Consider the following 23017-nt stretch of genomic DNA (forward strand, 5'->3'; position numbering starts at 1 on the left):
GAAGAGGATGTTATTGAGGAAAGTGTCAAGCCAAGAGATGTGATGGAACCATTGAGGAGAAATCTTAGGGTAGTGGAACCAACTTCCAATGAATCATTGAAGAACAGAAATGAAGAGAAGTCCAAAGAGGTTGAAAGAGAACCTATTATGATTAGACTTTCGTTTCCATGTTGCCAAGCCAAGCCCAAGCTTTATGAGCAACTTGGGAAGTTCATGGAGATTGTGAAGAATCTAGAGGTTTCTATCCCATTTACGGAGTTGATCAACCATGTGCCGACCTATGCAAAATACATGAAAGACATCCTTACCATGAAGAAGTCCATTAGGAAGTTAGAAACTATCGCATTCACAAAGATAAGTAGTGCAATACTTTAAGGAAATTCCCCACCTAAGCTCAAAGATCCGGGAAGCTTCTCCATTCCATGTACCATTGGTGACACCATAATCAACAAAGCACTATGTGATCTAGGTGCAAATGTGAGTGTCATGCCGTGCTCGGTATGCGAAAGGCTAAGGGTAGGAGAACTTAAGTGCACTAATATGACTCTACAAATGGCGGACCGAACAACAAAGAAGCCATTTGGGGTATGGGAAGATGTATCCGTGAGAATTGGAATGTTTTTTTATACAAGTGGACTTTGTTATTGTTGACATGGAGGAATATTCCAATATACCGATCATTCTAGGAAGACCGTTCTTACACACCGCCAGAGCGGTGATTGATGTAAAGCACGGGATGCTCACACTTGATGTTGGTTATGAAACAATCACCTTTAATCTTGATAAAACTATGAGAGCTCCCAACTTGCACGAACCATGCTTTATGGTTGATCATTATAATCAGGAAGGTGATAAGAAGAAAGTGAAATCCCCATTCAAAGGTCAAGTCAAAGAGGAAAATCCTAACAAGAAGGGCAAGGACACACCGCCTAATTGGAAGAAAGAAGTGGATGATATTGAAGTTGCCCTATTCGGAGAGCATGGGATTTTTCATAACAAGAATGAGAGCTTGAAAAGCTCACCCATCATGACAAGTATAAATGGAGGCCTCATTGGCCATGACAACAAGAAAGAGGAGTTGCTCTTGCCGACTCATAATCCTCTCAACATAGGGGAAGAAGCAAATGAAGTATATGGTCTATGGGATGATGAGTTTGACGGATTGATTAATCCTTACATTGGAAATGCTATGACCCTAGATCAAGGCTTTATAGCCCCTTGTCACCAAAAAATTGACTCGGGTTCCTACACTAACGGAAGCAACTATGTACCGAGGTCTACACAAGACTTCTACCATGAAAATGAGCAAGCCTTCGATTACTTCTACAAGGCGTTGAGCAACATCAACAACGCCCTTGCTTTACCCCCTTGACATCTCTCAAAATGAAAGAAAGTTTGGTGGAGTCCTCCCTAAACCACCATTTGTAAATATGCTAACCTCTTAACTTGCATTTCATTTAATTTGTACATTCCGTTATTTTTTGGATTGCATCTTATATGCTTTGTTATAGAAATTTTGTGACATAAGAGAAAGTGAGGGAGGGTTTTTAATTGTGTTTGAAATGTGTAGTGTATGATGAGGAAGTGTGGGGAAGCAATTACCTAGGCTAGCCAAGCCGATGGAGTACAACACAATTGATGTGACCATTATTTGAGCATATTTAGTCCCCGAATTAGCCTCGTTCCTATGCTTTTGAGTGCATATTTGGGTCATTTACTATCTTTACTCCTTTGTTTTGCATATTATTTGGGGTTTTGTTTCCTTGGTAGGAGAGGAGTGCAAACCTTGCATTTTCATGGAAAAATAGAGCTAAATTGATCGCATCTAATGACAGCATCAAAGAGAAGACAAGACTAGAAGGCCTTTGTACATATTATAGTAGATGGGCAATGATGAAGAAATCATTGCATCCCCGACTAAATCCCGGAGGATTATTGGAAGAAGAGAGGAAGAAAAGAAAAAGCTGTGACGAAATCCGCTCGTCCAGCATATCAAGACGCCCGTCCAAGACTGGAGGAATCCGAGCATCTTTGCCAGAGGGACGCCCGTCCAACCACGCCACAATCCACTAGTCCCGCCAAGAAGACGCCCGTCCAGCCACCACGAAATCCGCCCGTCCCGACCCTTTGGACGCTCGGATTCTCTTACAGGCCCACACGTCGTCTTCTTCCCTCCATGAAAGATGCGCATATTTATGAAAGACCGGCAAAAAGGAGACTCGCATCTTTTCTGAGAGGAGCGATTCCTCAAGGACTTAATCGTCATTTAAGCCTCTAGTAAACCCTAATTTGTGTACCTAATCCCCACTATAAATACCCCATTAGTCTAATTAGATGAATCATGTTTTTCTTATCAATCTTTAGTGTAGTTTATATCATTCTAATCTCTTCTTAATCTTGTAATTAACTTTTAATCAAGTCTTAATACAAATCTCATTTCCTTAATTTCTCTTTTGTTCATCTTTTATTTTGGAGATAGAAGATTATTTGGGTTATTATTGGGAGATTGACAACCTTCCAATCATTCTTCAAGTACTTCTATTATTCTTTGCTTTATTTTCGAATCATTAGTAGGTATAATTCTCTTTAAACCCTTTTTAATTATTGTTAATCATCTTTATTTATTCATCATGTTTTGCTTTGTTAATATGATTGACAACCTTGTTAATGAAGGAAAAGTAGATCTATATACTAACATATTCATATACGTTTTAGGTTAATTTATCATAAAATTAAATGGTGATCTTATGCATGCAAACAATAAACAATTTAAAGAAGAAATCATCATCTTACATTGTGTTTTTCGGATCAATAGGGCAGAAGAGAGTTCTCCTACTCTCTTGTTCTTGAGCTCTCCTTAAATGGATGAACAAAGAGGATACACGTATAGTATCCCTCCCAATGAATAATACCCAAGATATACCCTTAATAAGAATTAATATTATTAATACTAAAATAATATTAACTTAAATATAAGACCCAAAAATATTTTTGGTCCTCTTGGATTTCGGTCAAGAGGAGGATGAAGAAGGAAGAATTATTTTTATCTCCCTAAAATAATCTTTGAATGATAGAATGAATAATAAAAATCACACACACATACATGTAGTGAATGATCAATTTTTAAGCAAAAGAACCTTTGTTCTTTTCAAGGGGAAACCGGGTAGGTGGGTGGAGGAAGGCCAATGCATGAGCTTGGTGCTCTTCCACAAGAGACACTAGGTATGCATGCCTAGTTGTAGAAAAATAATTATATCTTCCACTAACTTAATTAACATTATATGAATTTGTTAATCACACCCAATATTTCGGTCCATATGAGGATAAAATGGATTCCATTTTATCTTTGTCAATTTGTCAATTTGTCACATGTCCTATGTCATGTAAAATTGTTATGTATTTTTAACATATTAAAAATCAACGTATTAATAAAAATACGTCATATACAAAATTGACTTGGTAATTCACAATTACTTGTACCAAAATATATTACCAATTATAAATTATTCATTCAATTTCAATTGTTTCCTTAAACAATAATTTCATCCAAGTAATAAAACAATTCGATTACTTAGACCGTATCTTATTTAATCAGATTATAACGAGATACGTAAATTTACTTCCAAAATTGTCCGTCAATTATTTTTAATTAACTCGTAACGTTATACGATTAATTAAATGATTAATTAAGAGTATTATCCTTTAGGTATGACCTAGGGGATCAACTGATCACCACCGTCGCACTACACTAATGTCAAACTCTAGTCAGCCAATCATTACCGATATATGTTGACCGGTTGACAGTAAAAATACTTCCCAATTGTATTCTTTAAAATGAGACTTAAACATGTGATCATCATGATAAACAGTTGTGATCGCATTATTGTCGGAGGACACATATTCCAACAATCTCCCACATGTCCTCGACAAGTGTGCGTCACCAATTCTCTTGTCCTATTACTATCTCCCTCTCAATGCAAGGTGTCTTTCAGGTCGTACTTGCAAGTGATCATATCGAGAGTGGTTTCCTCGATCGGGAGAATAACTGATTGACCGGATTTATCTATCATAGATACCTTCCGAGCGTGGCCACGCATTTCCAGTTCATTACTCCTCGAGTGGCCCTGAGATATTGTTATAACCCTGACTAGGGATGAACAATTCATATCGCAGTCATTCCCTTCAACTAGCCACAGCCATTATAACCCAAAATATGCCCATTTGACCCCATTTACGAAGGTCTAGTAACACAAATCAAAGTTAATCTGAAACTGTGCCATCTTAGGTGAATAGTCTTTAGTCAAAAGAATCGACTCATTAGAATACTATAGCAGCTCTTGCCGTGACCAGGCTTTATAAATTTGCCAGAACTCTATAAGCGGTCATAAGGCCCGACAAAATGTTCCTAACAGTCCGCCTATGTGATCGATTAGTCATTCTCATATGACTCCATGGTATTTGAACTTACCATCAATCGCATCACACTCTAGTCACTTCGAGACGTCACCTCATACAAGTGACTATGGGCAAATACAATGTTAATCCGCGTTCACTTTAACGGGGTTCAATTGTCTCCACAACCCGTTTGGATGTAACAATGTATATAAAGAAAGATTAAAGACAAATGTGATTGTGAACATGAACAAAAACAACACTTTTATTTCATTTCAAAATCTAACAAAAACTTGGTACACGTTTAAGTCCCATGGACGCAACATGTCCATCATGCTTAGCCTGCGATAAAGGCTTGGTGAGGGGATCGGCTATGTTGTCATCCGTCCCAACCTTACAAATCGCAATTTCCTTTCTCTCAATGAAATCTCTTATTACATGATATTTTCTAAGTACATTTCTAGATCTATTACTAGACTTTGGCTCCTTAGCTTGGAAGATTGTCCCACTATTATCACAATAGAGAGTGATGGGATCATAGGCGGTAGGTACTACTCTTAGACCTTCCGTGAATTACCTGATCCACACAGCTTCCTTGGCGACTTTCGATCTTTGCAATGTACTCGACCTCCGTTGTTGAATCCGCGGTCACAATTTCCTTGAAGCTTCTCCAGCTAACGGCACCACCATTGAGCATGAAAACGAAACCAGCTTGTGATTTCATGTCATCTCTATCTGTTTGAAAACTTGAGTCCGTGTATCCATTAACACGGAGTTCGGTGTCTCCTCCAAACACTAAGATAGAATCCTTAGTTCTTCTCAAGTACTTAAGGATGTTCTTGACAGCAATCCAGTGACTCTCACCTGGATTTCCTTGATATCTACTCGTCATGCTCAAGGCATACGAGACATCAGGGCGTGTGCATATCATGGTGTACATGATTGATCCAACAGCGGAAGCGTAAGGGATCATCTTCATGCGTTCAACATCATGGGGTTCGGAGGGAGATTGAGTCTTGCTCAATATAGTCCCAGTTACCATAGTACCAAACCCCTTTTAGATTTGTCCATGCGGAGCCGTCGAAGAATCTTATCAACATAAAATTCTTGACTTAGTGCCAATATCCTCTTGGATCTATCTCTATGGATCCGGATACCTAATATGCGTTGTGCTTCTCCTAAATCCTTCATTTGGAAGTGGTTACCTAACCACTTCTTAACAGAAGACAACATCGGAATATCATTTCCAATGAGTAGTATGTCATCGACATACAAGATTAGGAACACAACATTTCTCCCACTAAATTTCATGTATAAACATGGTTCCTCAACACTTCGAGTAAAACCATTTTCCTTTATAACATGATTGAATCAATGATTCCAACTTCTAGATGCTTGCTTAAGACCATAAATGGATCTCTTAAGCTTGCACACTTTGTTAGGATTCTTAGAATCCACAAAACCTTCGGGTTGTATCATGTACACCTCCTCTTCTAAATGCCCATTTAGAAAAGCGGTTTTGACATCCATTTGCCATATTTCATAATCATGAAATACGGCAATCGCTAACAAAATCCGTATGGATCTTAGTATGGCTACGGGTGCGAAGGTCTCATCATAATGGAGACCATGAACTTGGGTAAATCCTTTTGCCACTAGCCTAGCTTTGTAGACATCGCCATGTCCCTCTATGCCATTCTTGACTTTGAATATCCATTTGCATTGAAGAGGTCTTGCTCCTTTAGGCAAATCTACCAAGTCCCAAACTTGGTTTTCATGCATAGAGTCCATTTCGGACTTCATGGCTTCAAGCCATAAGGAGGAATTTGGACTAGAGATTACGGTCTTGTAGGTAGCGGGCTCGTCACTTTCTATAAGTAATACATCAAGTGTTCCGTCTTCTTCGATAAGTCCCGCATATCGATCGGGATGACGAGAAACACGGCCCATTCTTCTAAGAGGAGGAGGAATAACCGCATTAGACGACGAAGGAACTTCTTCTTGCGTCTCTACCTCGGTTTGTGGCTCTTGAACTTCATCAAGTTCAAAATTTCTCCCATTCTGTCTCTTAGAAATAAATTCTCTTTCTAAGAAGACAGCCTCGCAAGACACAAACACTTTGTTATGTTGAGGTTTGTAGAAGTAGTATCCTCGAGAGGTCGAGGGGTAACCTACAAAGATGCATTTTTCGGATCTTGGGGCAAGCTTGTTGTCGTTCTTAGTCTTGACGTAAGCATCACATCCCCAAATCTTCATATAGGATATATTAGGGATCCTTCCCATCCACATCTCACATGGAGTCTTTTCGGTGGACTTTGTGGGACTATTGTTCAAATATCTAATTGCGGTTTGAATCGCAAATCCCCAAAACGAGTTCGGTAACTCGGTTTGACTCATCATTGATCGAACCATATCAAGTAAGGTTCGATTTCTCCTTTCGGCAACACCAGTAAGTTGTGGTGTTCCAGGTGGAGAGAGTTGTGATATTATACCACAACCTTTCAAGTGTGAATCGAATTCAAGGCTAAGATATTCTCCACCACGGTCGGATCGTAGTGCTTTTATCTTTTTGTTCAATTGGTTCTCTACTTCATTTTGAAATTCCTTGAATTTCTCAAAAGCTTCACTCTTATATTTCATTAAATAGACATGCCCATGTCTACTCAAGTCGTCAGTGAAGGTTATGAAGTAGTCATAATTTCCACGAGCGGTGATACTCATTGGTCCACATACATCGGTGTGTATGAGTCCCAACAATTCACTAGCTCGTGTCCCTTTACCACTAAAAGGTTTACGAGTCATTTTGCCAAGTAGGCAATATTTGCATGTACCATATGATTGATAGTCAAATGGTGTAATCACATTACTTGAAATTAATCTTTTGATGCGATTCCCGTTTATGTGACCTAATCGACAATGCCAAATGAACGCCTCACTTGGGTCACTTGATTTGAGTTTCTTTGATTGAATGTTATAGATATCATTAGTTGGATTTGAGGTCTCTAAAATGTAAATGCCATTGATAGAGGAAGCTTGGCCTATAACCAAGTCGTTCCTTGAAATAGTACAACGATTGTTCTTAATGACAAAACAAAAACCGTCTATGTCTAGCATAGCGATTGAAATAATGTTTTTAGAGAGTGTAGGCACATAAAAACAATTATGTAAATACAACTCAAATCCATTAGGCAAAGCTAAAACATAAGTTCCTTTGGATTCGGCCGCTACTCGAGCTCCATTTCCAAGGCGTATATCCACATCTCCCTTGCTAAGCCTCTCCACATCTCTTAAACCCTGTAAATGATTACAAAGGTAAGAACCACAATCGGTATCCAGTACCCATGTCGTAGTGGAAGTATAATTTATATCAATAACATAAATTTCCTTAGGAATTTTACCTTTTGGAGTGATGATTCCTTCCCTTATATTTCGCAAATATACGGGACAATTCCTAAGCTAATGTCCCATGCCATAGCAATAATGGCACTCATCATTAACTTGCTTGAAGTTTTTGATTTTATTTCCCTTCTTCTTGAACTTTTTGCCCTTTGAAGCAAGAACTTGATTGCTTGAGCTCCCACTAGTTTTGGCATCTTTATCTTCCAGAGACAAAGACCCTATAGATTGTATGAGGTAGTCTTCCTGAGACGGGCTCACACGAGATCTAGTAGTAGTAGGTGGTTTAGAAGAGGTGATGAAGTTAAGGTTTCCATCCGAACCTATCCCAAAATGAAGTTCTCTAGTAGTGTCGAAATCATTGTTGGAGCAAACGTTGTCAAAAACATTGTGGTAAGACTCAATAGTTATCGGTGCGGTAGCATTTGATTGATTCATTGTAATGAACTACAAGTATGGAGGAAAAGGAAATATTAACATTTGTCTTTTTAAATCATACTTGAAAATAAATTAACAAGATATGAACATTTATATAGTGACCACTACCCAACTATAATAAATGATTCCAAGACCCAAATTCATATCAACTTAGGCACGGTAGGGCCGATTCATCCTTTATCAATATAACTCGGTGGATTAATGTTTAATCGATACTACGTATAGAACTCTTGGTCGATAAAATTACTCTAATATTTATCTATATCCCGGAACACATGCGACTACGGTCACGAATACTTCCGTTGAGCTCAATCCAAATTTCGAATAAATGTGTCCATGATCCAAATCCACATCAACTTGGGCACGGTAGGGCCGATTCATCCCTTATCAATATGAATTCGGTGGATAGACATTTATCACCCACTTCCCCTACGTAACAAGTTTTGTACCCCGGTAGGGCCGAGTGCACTCCCTCGCGAAATAGGTTTTCATGGTTTCTACTATCTGGTAAGGCTATGTCTCAATTGATTATTTTAGCGAGAGGTCATGTCAATTTATTATCTATCACGTTTTAAGTGAACTAAAGTGGTGAACTACGATAATTTTAATTGACACGGTCGATAAACTCGATAAAATGACAATGCATGTTTTAGTTATGGCGATTTAGCGATGCATGCGACATATAAATAAAATGCAAAGCATAAAAAAAATCCTAGTATGGCCTTCCTAAACTAGAAAATCTAATTAACTATTACATATTCGGAAACCAACTCCATTGGTCCCTTGAACATCGGTTGTGGCACGCATCTCGAGGTAACACCATCTTTATGTATCGCCATCTTGAAGAAATCCGTCTTTGGGAACTCCGAAATGAATAAAATTACATAACAAATTACATAATTTCCTATTATACATTTTTAACTAAAATAAAATAAATCTATTAAATTACAAAATGGTGATACGAGATCACAATAAATTACAACCGAATCGATATTCCCATACATTTCGGGTAATACCAATTAAAAACTAAGGCCATACTAAGTAAAAATTACATAATTCAAAAATTACATAAATAAAATTATGACAATCATAAAGAAAATGCAGCATTATAATATGTATGAACATGCCCAATTTTATGCTAAATCGCCTTTAAATAGCCAATATCGTATATTACTCGGTTTTTACGGATTTGCGTGATTCAACATTTTATAATCACAAAAATTACATAAATTCATATTTATGCATAAGTTAATTACCCTAACCTATTAGGACTCAAAATTTAGTCTTCACTAATCATTTGACCATAATTAACTCATATTTCTAAAATTTGTTCATTAATGGACCTAAAATTATAAAAATAAGCTATAAACTTCAAATAAATCACAAAATTTCAAATAAATTCAAAATTTGAAATTTAAACTCATGAACATTCTGGAAAAATACCATGACACTCATAATGTTCAAAAAACTTAGGTTAAAAATTTCGAAATTTATCCGGAAAAACAATGTTGCGGTTTATCGGTTTTAACAAAAATAATCATAAAAACATGAGAAAAAATATATTCATAGTGACTCAATTTTAGATCTGAAAAAGATAATAAAATGCTACATATGATATTTTTCCATAGTCATAGAGTATGTTTTATTAATATTTCACTAATTAAGTCACTATTTATGCTATTTTTCTTCAAAAAATCATAAATCATGCATAAAGACTTAAATATAGCCTATTATTTTACACACATCTTGTAAAATTTCATGTGACAACATACTAAATTTCTATGACCAGATTCGAAATTTATCTCATATTAACCTATTTTTCATCTAAATCCGATTTTAATAATGAAAAATCCATTTTTCGAGCATAAAAAGTCAAAAACTTATGAAAATTTACAGGTAATCTCAAAATAATATATGTGACAACATATACAAAAATCACTAAAAAATTCGAAGTTTAGCTAATTTTAGTCCGAAAATGACATTTTATTCATAAAATCATATTTTAATGCCATTATTATAAAATATGAACAATAAAAATCCATAAATTAACCAAAATATCCTAAAAACATTTTAGGACCAGAAATTTTAACATGCATAATGATTTTCGTGATATATCATAATAACACAAATTAAACAAGTTTTATATGTTAATCGTATAACTCGAAAAAACTTTTAACCGATTTGCATGCAAACAACCATGGCTCTTATACCAATTGAAGGAAAAGTAGATCTATATACTAACATATTCATATATGTTTTAGGTTAATTTGTCATAAAATTAAATGGTGATCTTATGCATGCAAACAATAAACAATTTAAAGAAGAAATCATCATCTTACATTGTGTTTTTTCGGATCAATAGGGCACAAGAGAGTTCTCCTACTCTCTTGTTCTTGAGCTCTCCTTAAATGGATGAACAAAGAGGATACAAGTATAGTATCCCTCCCAAGGAATAATACCCAAGATATACCCTTAATAAGAAGTAATATTATTAATACTAGAATAATATTAACTTAAATAAAAGACCCAAAAATATTTTTGGTCCTCTTGGATTTCGGTCAAGAGGAGGATAAAGAAGGAAGAATTATTTTTAACTCTCTAAAATAATTTTTGAATGATAGAATGAATAATAAAAATCACACACACATACATGGAGTGAATGATCAATTTTTAAGCAAAAAAACCTTTGTTCTTTTCAAGGGGAAACCGGGTAGGAGGGTGGAGAAAGGCCAATGCATGAGCTTGGTGCTCTTCCACAAGAGACACTAGGTATGCATGCCTACTTGTAGAAAAATAATTATATCTTCCACTAAATTAATTAACATTATATGAATTTGTTAATCACACCCAATATTTCGGTCCATATAAGGATAGAATGGATTCCATTTTATCTTTGTCAATTTGTCACTTGTCATATGTCATGTAAAATTGTTATGTATTTTTAACATATTAAAAATCAACGTATTAATAAAAATACGTCATATACAAAATTGACTTGGTAATTCACAATTACTTGTACCAAAATATATTACCAATTATAAATTATTCATTCAATTTCAATTGTTTCCATAAACAATAATTTCATCCAAGTAATAAAGCAATTCGATTACTTAGACCGTATCTTATTTAATCAGATTATAATGAGATACGTAAATTTACTTCCAAAATTGTCCGTCAATTATTTTTAATTAACTTGTAACGTTATACGATTAATTAAATGATCAATTAAGAGTATTATCCTTTAGGTATGACCTAGGGGATCTACTGATCACCACCGTCGCACGACAGTAATGTCAAACTCTAGTCAGCCAATCATTACCGATATATGTTGACCAGTTGACAGTAAAAATACTTCCCAATTGTATTCTTTAAAATGAGACTTAAACATGTGATCATCATGATCAACAGTTGTGATTGCATTATTGTCGGAGGACACATAATCCAACAGTTAACATGTTAAACTTGATAATGAGTGAGTAGTTTCCTTAACTAGGGTTAATGGGTAATTAGGGGAAACCAACATGGGGGATGATTCATGCTTAATTTAATATGTTTTCATCGTTTATTTGCTTGCTTGTTGTGATCTCAACTTATGCACATGTTATGTTTGATGAAATGCGAGCCTATGAATCCTTGTATTTTTTATCCATCACTTACCTTTCCAATGAGACTTGTAAGACATAAACCAACTCGAGTCTCATTAGACCGTGTATATAGTTGAGTAGGGAGGATTAAGTCGACTTGTAGTTGTTGTACAATCTAATCGATTTGGCTCCGGGACCCAAACCTTCCTAGGATTGTAACATATAAACCAACTCAATCCATCACAACAATAATTGCTTGCTTATAATTTGAGAATTTGTTTGTATGATCAATTTCCATGAATCCCCTATGACCCCATGACACCCTAGTGATTTTAATCAATTGTTTACATCTCATTTCAATCATCTTGCTTGTTTACTTTTATTGCTATTTAGTTTAGTGATCTTCTCATCTCAACCCAAATCGTGACAACCCTAGACACCGCTACTTGCAATCGAAAATCCTACATCAATACCCGTCCCTTAGGATCCGACCTTTACTTGCCTCTTTACTAATAGTAGAGTTGTTTGTGAAGCTATAAATATTGTTTTGGTCTAGGTGCTCTTAACGACAAGTAACCAAAAATAAAGCTCCAAGTGAGTCCGACCAAAAAATGGCGCTGTTGTTCTTGACTTGGTGTTAACTTGATTTGATTTTCTTAGATTGTTATTAGTTGTGTCTTTCTTTGCCTTGGGGAAGTAAAACTCCTCAAGGTTTGTTCTAATTGTTTTCAAGTTGTTTGATATTTTGCATGTCTAGAAGATCATAAGGTAACTTGTTACCCATTGATCACGAAATTGAAAGGACTTTGACAAACAATAGAAGACTTGCTAGAGGTACTTTGAGAGGTATAGGTGAGGTTGTAGATATTCAACCAAATACTATTGAGTTCATCAACCCTTTTGCAAGAGAAGGTGAGGAGAACCCAACACCCAATCAATCACAAAATCAACCCACAATGCCTAAATTTTCATCACATTCCATACCAACCGAGGAGAACCTACCCAATGGTACTCCCACACCACAACACTTAACCGGAAATTTCATTGCTAAATCCAAATTTATCCAATTAGTCGAAAGAAGCCAATTCGGGGAGATGCCTAGTGAAGACCCTCACTCTCACATGGAAAATTTTTGTGACTATTGTGATGCGATTTCACAAACTGGTGTGACTCAAGACCAAATTCGATGGGTCTTATTCCCTTTTTCTCTAATTGGCACCACAAAACAATGGTTGAAAAGCCTTGATAAGGCTATGTTGGTGATTTAAGAGTAATTACCGGTACATTTAGCGTAATTAAGATTGGTTCGTAGATGGGTAATTTCTAAATAATATAATGTGAGTTCGGGAAGTACGGAGTGTACACTCACATAATTATTTACGGAATTACGGTATAGTTTTCGGTTCGAATAACTATGACGGAGGTTGGTAGTAATTAAATTACTCGGGTTTTAATTAATTGAAACCGGAATTTCTGAAGAGTTGTGACTCTTCAGAAATACATCTCCATATACACTCCTTTGTCATTATAAATAGACAAAGGGATGAGAAGGAAAAGTTACAGTGAAACAAATTCTTCTACTACATCAAGGAACATATAACATTCTACAACAAAATACTTCTTAATTATATCTCCGTATTCTCACAGCCGAATACGGAGAGGGCCGTCTTATCTCAATAGAAAGTTCGATACAACCCAGGCACTAAAGTAAGGGTCGAATTGTTCTATTAGGAAAGCATAGCGATTCGGTGCGGATTTCATTATTGTCAAATCCTTATTCGTGCATAAACAATTTCCTAGCAATCTAATAGAACAATTATCGAAATCTTTCAAGATGACGAATGTTAAGGAAATGACAATGAAGAAAATATTCTTGAAGAGTATTTCCATTTTGAGATCGGATAACGATGGATCGACAGGCGGGTAGAATTCAAGACTTGATTTAATGGAATTGCGCTTTGTGTGTATGTTGGCATTGGAACAAAATTTGTGAAAGTCTAATGCATCAGTGCCTAATAAAGAGATAAGATTACATACACCATTACTTCTTTAATTCATACTCCGTATGATATATAATACGTACAACAAATATGTGATACTGATCAAATGGGTACGTGAGACGACACCTAAATCTGGAAGTTGGTACACTTTGAAGAAGGCGGGTTGCGTTGTTGGATGCATACATGGGTTTGTGGTGCGGAACGGTTGACAGTTTTTGTGAGTGACAGATGTATTTGCGAGATCAATGATTGATATATCATGACAGATAAGTAATTCTAATTGTAATTTTTATGCGTTTAATTTAAAAAGCATAATTCATTTTGAGTAACATCAACAAAGTGGTGAAATTGTTGATGCTCTTTCTGTTCTCACAAATGTGCATGGTGATGGTGTCCATATTGTTTTCTTAAGACAGTTGTTTGTTTGATATGAACTATTATATTATGATTGCCATTTTGCAGTAACAAAATAGCATGAAGTTAACAACATGCGTCATAATTATATATGGTTTTCCATGTCATGTTGATCGTATATATTTTGTTATATCAAACTGCTTTGCGTTTTGGTCAATAGTCTGTTTGCCATGGGTTATTTCTACGTAAATCATGTATAGTGGAGTTTTATACTTCATCAAGATATCAATATGCTAAATGATATAAAGCGTGGAATTACAGAATATATCATTAGTTGATATTGTCTAACATGTGTTTTTGTTGTTCACACCAATTTCAATTGCTGATTATGTTTCTCTTTTGGTGAACTATGGTTTTTGGTGTACAAAAGGCCGTTTTAATGATAAATATAGTTGAGTTTGCCATGTTGATATAATGCCTTATATAAAGCATTTTAAAGTTTGATTATGTAATTGATCATTTTATCATATAATTTTGGGAGTGATGGTTTGCTATAACCACAGTGAGATTATGGACTTATGGTGGTTATACCATGTAAGAGGTACAACAATAATATTGAATGTACAGTTATTTGACGAGTCCGGTAATGGAGTAGTCATTTGTTGTAGAATTATTGACAAGTTGATCTTTGACATAGACCAAAGATGATCAATTGTATTTTCTGGTTTTGACAAAAATAAAGTAAAACAAAAACTCTTATGGTTTATTTATTCTTTGTTCTTGCCTTAAGACAAAGGAATCGTCTTATCCTACAGAGATTTCGTGCAACCCAAAGGCTATAGGGTCGAAATACTCTAAGGAAAGTGCGTTTAGCACGATTCGATTGGGCATTATAAGCCGTCTTTTGTATCGCTTCATTTCCGTTATTATTTGTGCCTTGTTGGTCGTACAATTTGTATTCAAAATATAACATTCTTAGAGTATTTTCGTTCCATGATAATGATCGTAACGGTATGCGAGACGGTGTCCAAATCTGGAATTTTGATATGGTTTGAAGACGGTGTATTATTCCTTGTTGTATGCATGGACTGAGATTCTGCGGTGGGGTACTAATGTACTATGAGCGGCTTTCGCATGATTAATATTCATTAAATGGGTTGATAAGATAAACAAGGAAATCACAAGAGATAAGTACACTTGACTTGACTATATATTATAGTAGTAATTTTAAATTTGTTGGGCATTTACATGTATCACAGATATGCAAAGTTTGATGAATCATTTCTATGTCTGCCGCATGTTGAAACACATGGATTTTTGCACATCAACATCTTAGTATGGAATCATAGTTTTGCTTTGATGATATCATGTAGATATATATTACTACTGGCATTGAAACATGGTTATAATGTTTGCATCATGGGTAATGAGGTTGTTAATTTTGATGCTATCTTTCTTTGCTAATATTGAAGAAATCTTGTGTTATTAGATACACGCTTGCATCATGTTATTACTTATGAATTAGCAGTTTGTGATGTCGGTTTGTAAAACACTAAATGTCCTGAGATGACATTAAATAATCAATTTTGATTTGATGTCGTCGACATTGCCGAGTCTGGGCATGAATGCTGTTTTAGTGAAGTTTCAGTTTGCTTAATCTTGTATGTGGAATTGTGGATATGTGGCCTCTTTGTTCCTAATCTTAACACCGCAGTGAATGTTAGGAACTAGGAAGATGGTCATGTCTATCCATGTCTTTTATCATAAATTTATGATGGTTTAATAACAATGGTTATTCTATTTGATTTGTTTGTGGATATATATATTCGGTTTTAAGATACATATTCCATGTCTTGCAGTCTTGCAGTCTTGCAGTCTTGTATGTTAGTTGTCTATTGGTAAAAATGGATGATTATGATAGCGGTTATGGTATGATCATGATAGTCGTTATTGTTATTTTATAACATAACTATGTACTCACTTTAAACATATTAGTGGTGTCTTGTATAATTTATATCTTGGGCCTGTAGATATTTATTTTAGACATTGAGCATGTTTAATGAGTGGTTTAAATCTTAATATGGTGTAATATTAAGTGGTTATCTTTTTATGTCTATTTCCATATGACATGATTAAGAGGTAAAATGATCTTTGATATTTGGATCAAGGGTGAGAGTATGATTATTATTCTCTGGTTATTTTTACTCCTGGATCGAGTGTGATATTTTTATCCAATGGTAAAAGTGGAATCAAAACTCGAATTTTCACAAGGGCTTAATTATTGCGGTTTGACAAGTTAGTAAGTATACTAGTATAGCTAGTACTCATCTTTGGTAAGGGATTAAGCAAGTGTGACAATGTATAAGGTAAACAATGTATTATGGTCTGTCCTATGTCAATTTTCTTTCGGTTTTAGAGGGAAAGTATTTTGCGAATTGAAGTAACAAATGTAGAAGGTGATTTTCTACTAGTGGTAGTGTATTTTACTTGGGAAAGTACCATGAGTATATGGATTTCCAAGATCGAATTTGCATTATGAGTTTGACATTGGAATTAATATGCGTAGTGTTAGCATAGCCGGTTAAGGCTAAATAGCTAAGGAGATTAATCTACGGTATTACTTAGAAGTATTAGACCAGTTTCATCCTTGATTTTTGATAGTGAATAACGGTGCACCAAGGTGTTTGCTATAACACGGTTTATGAACTATCATAAATTAGGATGATCTTGGCTGTCTTTTGTGAGATCTCAGTTTTAGTTGATCACTTTGCATAAAGGGTCAATTAGAGACTTGGTTATAAAGTCGGTTGACGGGATGAGACTAAAACTCGTATAAGATCCTTGGCGATAGGATACCCAATTCCCCTCTAATACAACGTTAGAGGCTGAATTCAATGTGGAAGGCCTATTGTTAAGAGATTGAAGCACACAATAATTTATATCCCGAGGTGTGTGCTTAGACTTGCATGTTGTAAGGTTGATCTTTTGAAAAAGTGTGTTTGCAAGGACACGATGAAAAGAATCAACCTATATGAACATGAAGTACAGCCGCTTCAAGGGAGTATGGGTTTGACTCCCGATATGTTCATGAATAGATATGGGACACTAGGCTTGTAATTAAGTGTCAGTTTATGTAATTTTTAGAAGTAAAATTAATTTATGTGTGAGTTATCTTCAAGTATTCAAAATGGGTAGAAAGGGTTCAATGCTTAGTCACACCCCAATACTCGAATATTTGGAATGTGTAATTTCACTATGTGAAAATTCAATCTTCGTGACATTTTCATTTATGCATAAATTGGTATGTTTGTTAGGTTATTTAAATTCTTGAATTACGCTTAAATGGGGGAGGAATGTTGGTGATTTAAGAGTAATTACCGGTACATTTAGCGTAATTAAGATTGGTTCGTAGATGGGTAATTTCTAAATAATATAATGTGAGTTCGGGAAGTACGGAGTGTACACTCACATAATTATTTACTTAATTACGTATAGTTTTCGGTTCGAATAACTATGACGGAGGTTGGTAGTAATTAAATTACTCGGGTTTTAATTAATTGAAACTGAATTTCAAGAGTTGTGACTCTTCAGAAATACATCTCCATATACACTCCTTTGTCATTATAAATAGACAAAGGGATGAGAAGGAAAAGTTACATGAAACAAATTCTTCTACTTTGCATCAAGGAACATATAACATTCTACAACAAAATACTTCTTAATTATATCTCGTATTCTGTGCCGAATACAGAGGGCAACCGTCTTATCTCAATAGAAAGTTCGATACAACCCAGGCACTAAAGTAAGGGTCGAATTGTTCTATTAGGAAAGCATAGCGATTCGGTGCGGTTTTCATTATTGTCAAATCCTTATTCGTGCATAAACAATTTCCTAACAGGCTACTCATGGAATTGACTCTTGGAAAAAGTTGGCTCTTGCTTTCTACAAAAAATTATGGCCTCCGAAAAAGACTAACATGCTAAAAGCTCAAATTAAGGGTTTTAAGCAAAGGGATGAAGAATCTTTGTATGAAGCTTGGGAGCGATTCAAAGGAATTTGTCGCTCATGTCCTCATCATGGACTTAGCGAGTGGTTCTTGGTACAACAATTTTGGAACGGTCTTTATGAAGACTCAAGAAATATTCTCAACATGGGATCAAATTGTATGTTCACCGAAGTTGACGATAATCAAACTTGGAACAATATTGAGGAAATGGCGGTCCATAATTCACAATATAGTAGACCTTGCAAGGCTACTAGAGGAGGAAAGCACGAAGTGGACCCTATTACTCAATTGGGTGCTCAACTTAGTGCTCATATAAAAACCATTAACTTGAAGTTTGAAAAGGCTATGGCTAAACTTGAAGAAGCCTCAAAATCACCAAAGCATCATGTTAATGCCATGGTAGCATCTTCATCAATCCCAAGTGGGATATGTGAGAATTGTGGAACTTTGGGACATGACCAAAGTGAATGTAGGGGAACAAAGGAACAAGTGAATGCTTTTCAAGCATACAAGAGTGGTACCCCTTATTCCAATTATTACAATGAAAACACCAAATTCCACCTAAATCTCTCATATAAAAGCCAAAATGTTCAAAACCCTCAACAAACATACACCCCACCTCCCATGAGAAACCAAAATCAAAGACCCTTTTTCAACCAAAACCAAGGTTATCAGAATCAAACACCATACAATCAACAAAATGACCAAGGTTTTGACGTTCAAAAAGCGGTCCTCCAAATGCAAAAGAATCAACAATAATTTTTCACTCAAATGCAAAAAGATAGTCAAGCAAAGGACATCACCATTAACAATATCCTAGCCCATACAAAAATGTTGGAAACTTAATTGACCCAACTAGCATCTTCAAACTCTCAAAGACAAAAGGGGCAATTACCACCTCAAGGTAATCCCCCAAGACATGAAATGGTTAGTGCCATTCACTTGAGGAGTGGTACGAGATATGAAGGACCAAAGAAGCAAGTTGAGGATGAAGTTGTGGAAGCTAGTGACAAAGAAGAAGTTGTGCAAAACTCCAAGGAAGGAGAACCAACAAAAGAAGAAGTTTCAAAGAAAAGTGAAGAAAAGGCCAAGGAGAAAGAGCCCATCATGATTAGACTTCCATTCCCAAGTAGTCAAGCTAAGCCTAAGTTTAATGACCAACTTGGAAAATTTACGGAAATTGTGAAGAATTTGGAAGTCTCGATTCCTTTTACGGAAATAATCAATCACGTGCCGGTCTATGCATTGTACATGAAGGACATCCTTACGAAAAAGAATTAAGTCGATCCGGAAGCTTGAAACTATCGCCTTCACTAAGGTGAGTATTGCAATACTTCAAGGGAGTTCACCTCCGAAACTTAAAGACCCGGGAAGCTTCTCAATACCGTCTACCATTCGCGACACCACGGTCAACAAGGCTTTGTGTGATCTAGGAGCAAGCGTGAGTGTTATGCCGTATTTGGGATATGTGAAGATGTTCCCGTGAGAATCGGCAAATTTTTCATCCCGGTGGACTTTGTCATTGTTGACATGGAAGAAGACTCCAATATTCCGATCATCCTAGGTAGACCTTTCTTGCACACCACGGGTGCGGTGATAGATGTGAAGCACGAAGAGCTCACTCTAGAAGTGGGAGACGAGACCATAACTTTCAATCTTGACAAGACCATGAGAGCTCCCCGTTTGCATGAACCATGCTTTATGGTTGATCACTATAGCCGGAAGGATGATAGGAAGAAGTCGGAAGTCCGATGGAAGAAGAAAGTTGATAATGCTCCATCAAAAGAGCAAGAGAATAGCAAGAAAGAGAGCTTGAAAAGCTCACCCAAATCCAACAATGAAGAGGATGGCCTCATTGGCCAAAACAAGAAAGAAAGAGAGTTGTCTCTATCAACTCAAGAAATTTTTAATGATCAAGTAGACAAAGTTTGCGGTCTTTGGGATGATGAGTTCGAAGGGATATTCAATCCCTATATTGGTAATGCTATGAACCAAGACCATCACGGAGAACAACAACTGCAAAAATCTATTGAGGACCTCTATCATGACAATGAAGAAGCTTTCGACTACTTCTTCAAGGTGTTGAGTAACATCAACAACACCTTGAACATGCCCCCTTGACATCTCACATTGGATGAGATTTTGGTGGAGTCCTCCCTAAACCACCATTTGTAAATATTCTAACTCCCTAACTTGCATTTCAATTTTTACATTGCATTTTTGTCATTTTTGGAATTATATTTTTGTGCCTTGATCAAGATATTCATCATTTTGAGAGAAGTAAGGGAGGGACTTATGATTTTATTGATGTGTAGTGCTTTGACTTAGTGTGGGGATAGCAATTGCCTAGGCTATTCATGCCTTTATAGTGCCCCCACAATGAAGAACACGAGAATTGAAGAATGAAAATGATACGGGTTATGCAGTACCCACAGATGGATCTGAATCCGTGTGGATAAGGAGGAATCCGAGCAGCCAAAAGGAGAATCCGCTCGTCTTGCAGAATCTGAGCGTCCAATGTCACCAGACGCCCGTCTGGCAGAGCTGTAGAATTCAAAAAAATGGTCTGTCACAGAATCCGAGTGTCCCAATAGAGAATCCGCTCGTCTGATTCAGGACGCTCGTCTTACAGATAAGACGCTCGTCTTTCTGCTGTTGAATTTTAAAGAATCACCCTGTAACAGAATCCGAGCGTCTTCTAAAGAATCCGCTCGTCTCAAATTGAAGAATCCGCTCGTCTTTCCTTAAAGACGCTCATCCTGTGGCGTCATTTCCTGAGGTAAAAACGAAGAATCCGAGCGTCCTAGAATGTAATCCGCTCGTCCCCTGCTACTATTTCAAATATAACGGGTGTAATACTCCGTATTTATGAGTCTTTGGGTACTCTATCGAGTAGGCCTTACTCTGTCGAGTAAGGGTAAGTTGCGTTTTAGAATAGTTTCTGACCTGTTGGGTACTCGATCGAGTAACTAGGGTACTCGATCGAGTAAGGGGGCACTCGATCGAGTACCTTAGCTACTCGATCGAGTAGCCGGTTTGACGAAGCTTTGTTTTGTCGGGTTTTGTTAATAATGCTATTAAAGTATAAAACACTTCCGTCATTGTTTCCAAATCACTTTTCCAAAACCTAAATTTCTGTTTAAGAGAGAAAGCAAACAAGTTCATCTTCTTAATCGCATTCTTAGTAATTCCCGGAGTTCAGACGGTCAGTTCTTGTCGTTGTTTATACCGTTGAGTTCCTTGCGTCGAGGGTAAGATCTATGTACCCTTTTTATTGTCTTTCCTTTAATTTGGTTAAACCCTAATTTAGGGATTTGGGGGTTTTTGTGTAGATTGTGATTCGGTAGTGTTTGTATGTTTGTATGATAGGAGGAGGTTTTGTAGAAGAGCCTTTTGATACAAATTGTAGAGACCGTCGATAATTATGCTTTCCGGTAGGATTTCCTACTCGCATTAGTCCCATAATGGGATATTGGTGATGTCTTTGTAGTTAGTTGTTTGATATGATGATTGTGATTGTGATTGTGGTTGTGTTTGTTGATGGTTCTCGAGATGCGTTCTCGGTTGAGTGGGGTCACTTGCGGGAGTGATCTCACGCCCTAGTTTCGCCCTTCGTGGAACCCGCCACGGAAGGGGATGTGCACATTAATGGGACGGGGTTATCGCTCGTACGATGAGCGGGGCTTAGGTGGGAACAGGCTGCGGTCCCCCACTGCGGTAGGTCCAAAGGGACGGTCGATATTGAGACAATGGGAGTTGGTGGTGTGTGTGTGTGTGTGTGTGATTCAAATGTCTGTTTATCTTATTGTTGATATATGTATTGAATTGTGTGATTAGTATTGACCCCGTTTAAATGTTTTAAAAACTGTGGTGATCCATTCGGGGTGGTGAGCGATTATTGAGCAGTGTGATATGACGCGTATGGGATAGCTGGGATGAGTCATCACGTGGCGCTTAGAAGTCTTCCGCCGTGTCGACGAAGTCTAGTAGCTTTGATAGTTTTAGCCGTAGACCGTATGAGAACCTTGTAATTCCTTTTATTAGTTTTGGTTTGAACATGTAATCACTTAATCTATAATTACTTTAAAAGTACGTTTCTTTATTGTCTTATGATATTCAGATTTCCTCGGCAACCGAGATGGTAGTATCCTTATACCTGAGTGGTCCTGGTAAGGCACTTGGAGTATGGGGGTGTTACAAATGGTATCGGAGCGACGATTTTGGAACTCGTAACTAATGAACATAATGAACATAGAGAGTCTAATAAAATGAACCTGGTGTATGTGTAATGGGAGCCCCAACTGATGCTAGGTTTTGGGTGAGTAGGCGCCCTCACTTCAAAATCTTGGCCCCATGATACTTAAGCCAATCACATGGTATGGGAACGTGGAGTCCGTGTGTATATGTGCGACGTGTATGTTAATTGTGTTGTATATGGTTTGTTGAAAGCATGTTGCATGATAGTTGGTTGGCATGTTGGTTGGAATCGTTGGAAAAGTATATGAGAATAATGAATGATATGGTAGAAAAAGAAAGTAGTTCATATATGATGATGTGTGATGAAGTGGATTTGTAATGTTGTTGTATTAGCAACATGGAAATAGGATTTGTAGTGTATGGGTGTGGTTGTGTTATGAAAAGTTATGAAAATTTAAAACATGCGGGTAATACATGATTGAAAGTTGAATGTTATATGAGCATGATAGATGGTAATGTTTGACTTTTGGTAAGTAGTAACATGAAGAATAGAGGTTCAATGATATGTGTTTTATATAACGAATTGGATGAAAAGCATGATGGTTGTTTATAACGTGGCACTTGATAACACGAAGTAGATTATTTTGTTA

The 23017-nt window shown here is 36.5% G+C and overlaps 1 non-coding gene across 1 annotated transcript; it reads right to left on the minus strand.

The window, feature by feature from the left end:
• Window positions 1-18140: 18140 nt before the first annotated feature.
• Window positions 18141-18247, minus strand: LOC141634929 (small nucleolar RNA R71). Its single transcript, XR_012539643.1, has one exon. It is a non-coding gene; the product is annotated as a small nucleolar RNA R71 (small nucleolar RNA).
• Window positions 18248-23017: the final 4770 nt, after the last annotated feature.

This window comes from Silene latifolia, chromosome Y (assembly GCF_048544455.1).
Source record: "Silene latifolia isolate original U9 population chromosome Y, ASM4854445v1, whole genome shotgun sequence".
In the NCBI taxonomy this organism is placed as follows: domain Eukaryota; kingdom Viridiplantae; phylum Streptophyta; class Magnoliopsida; order Caryophyllales; family Caryophyllaceae; genus Silene; species Silene latifolia.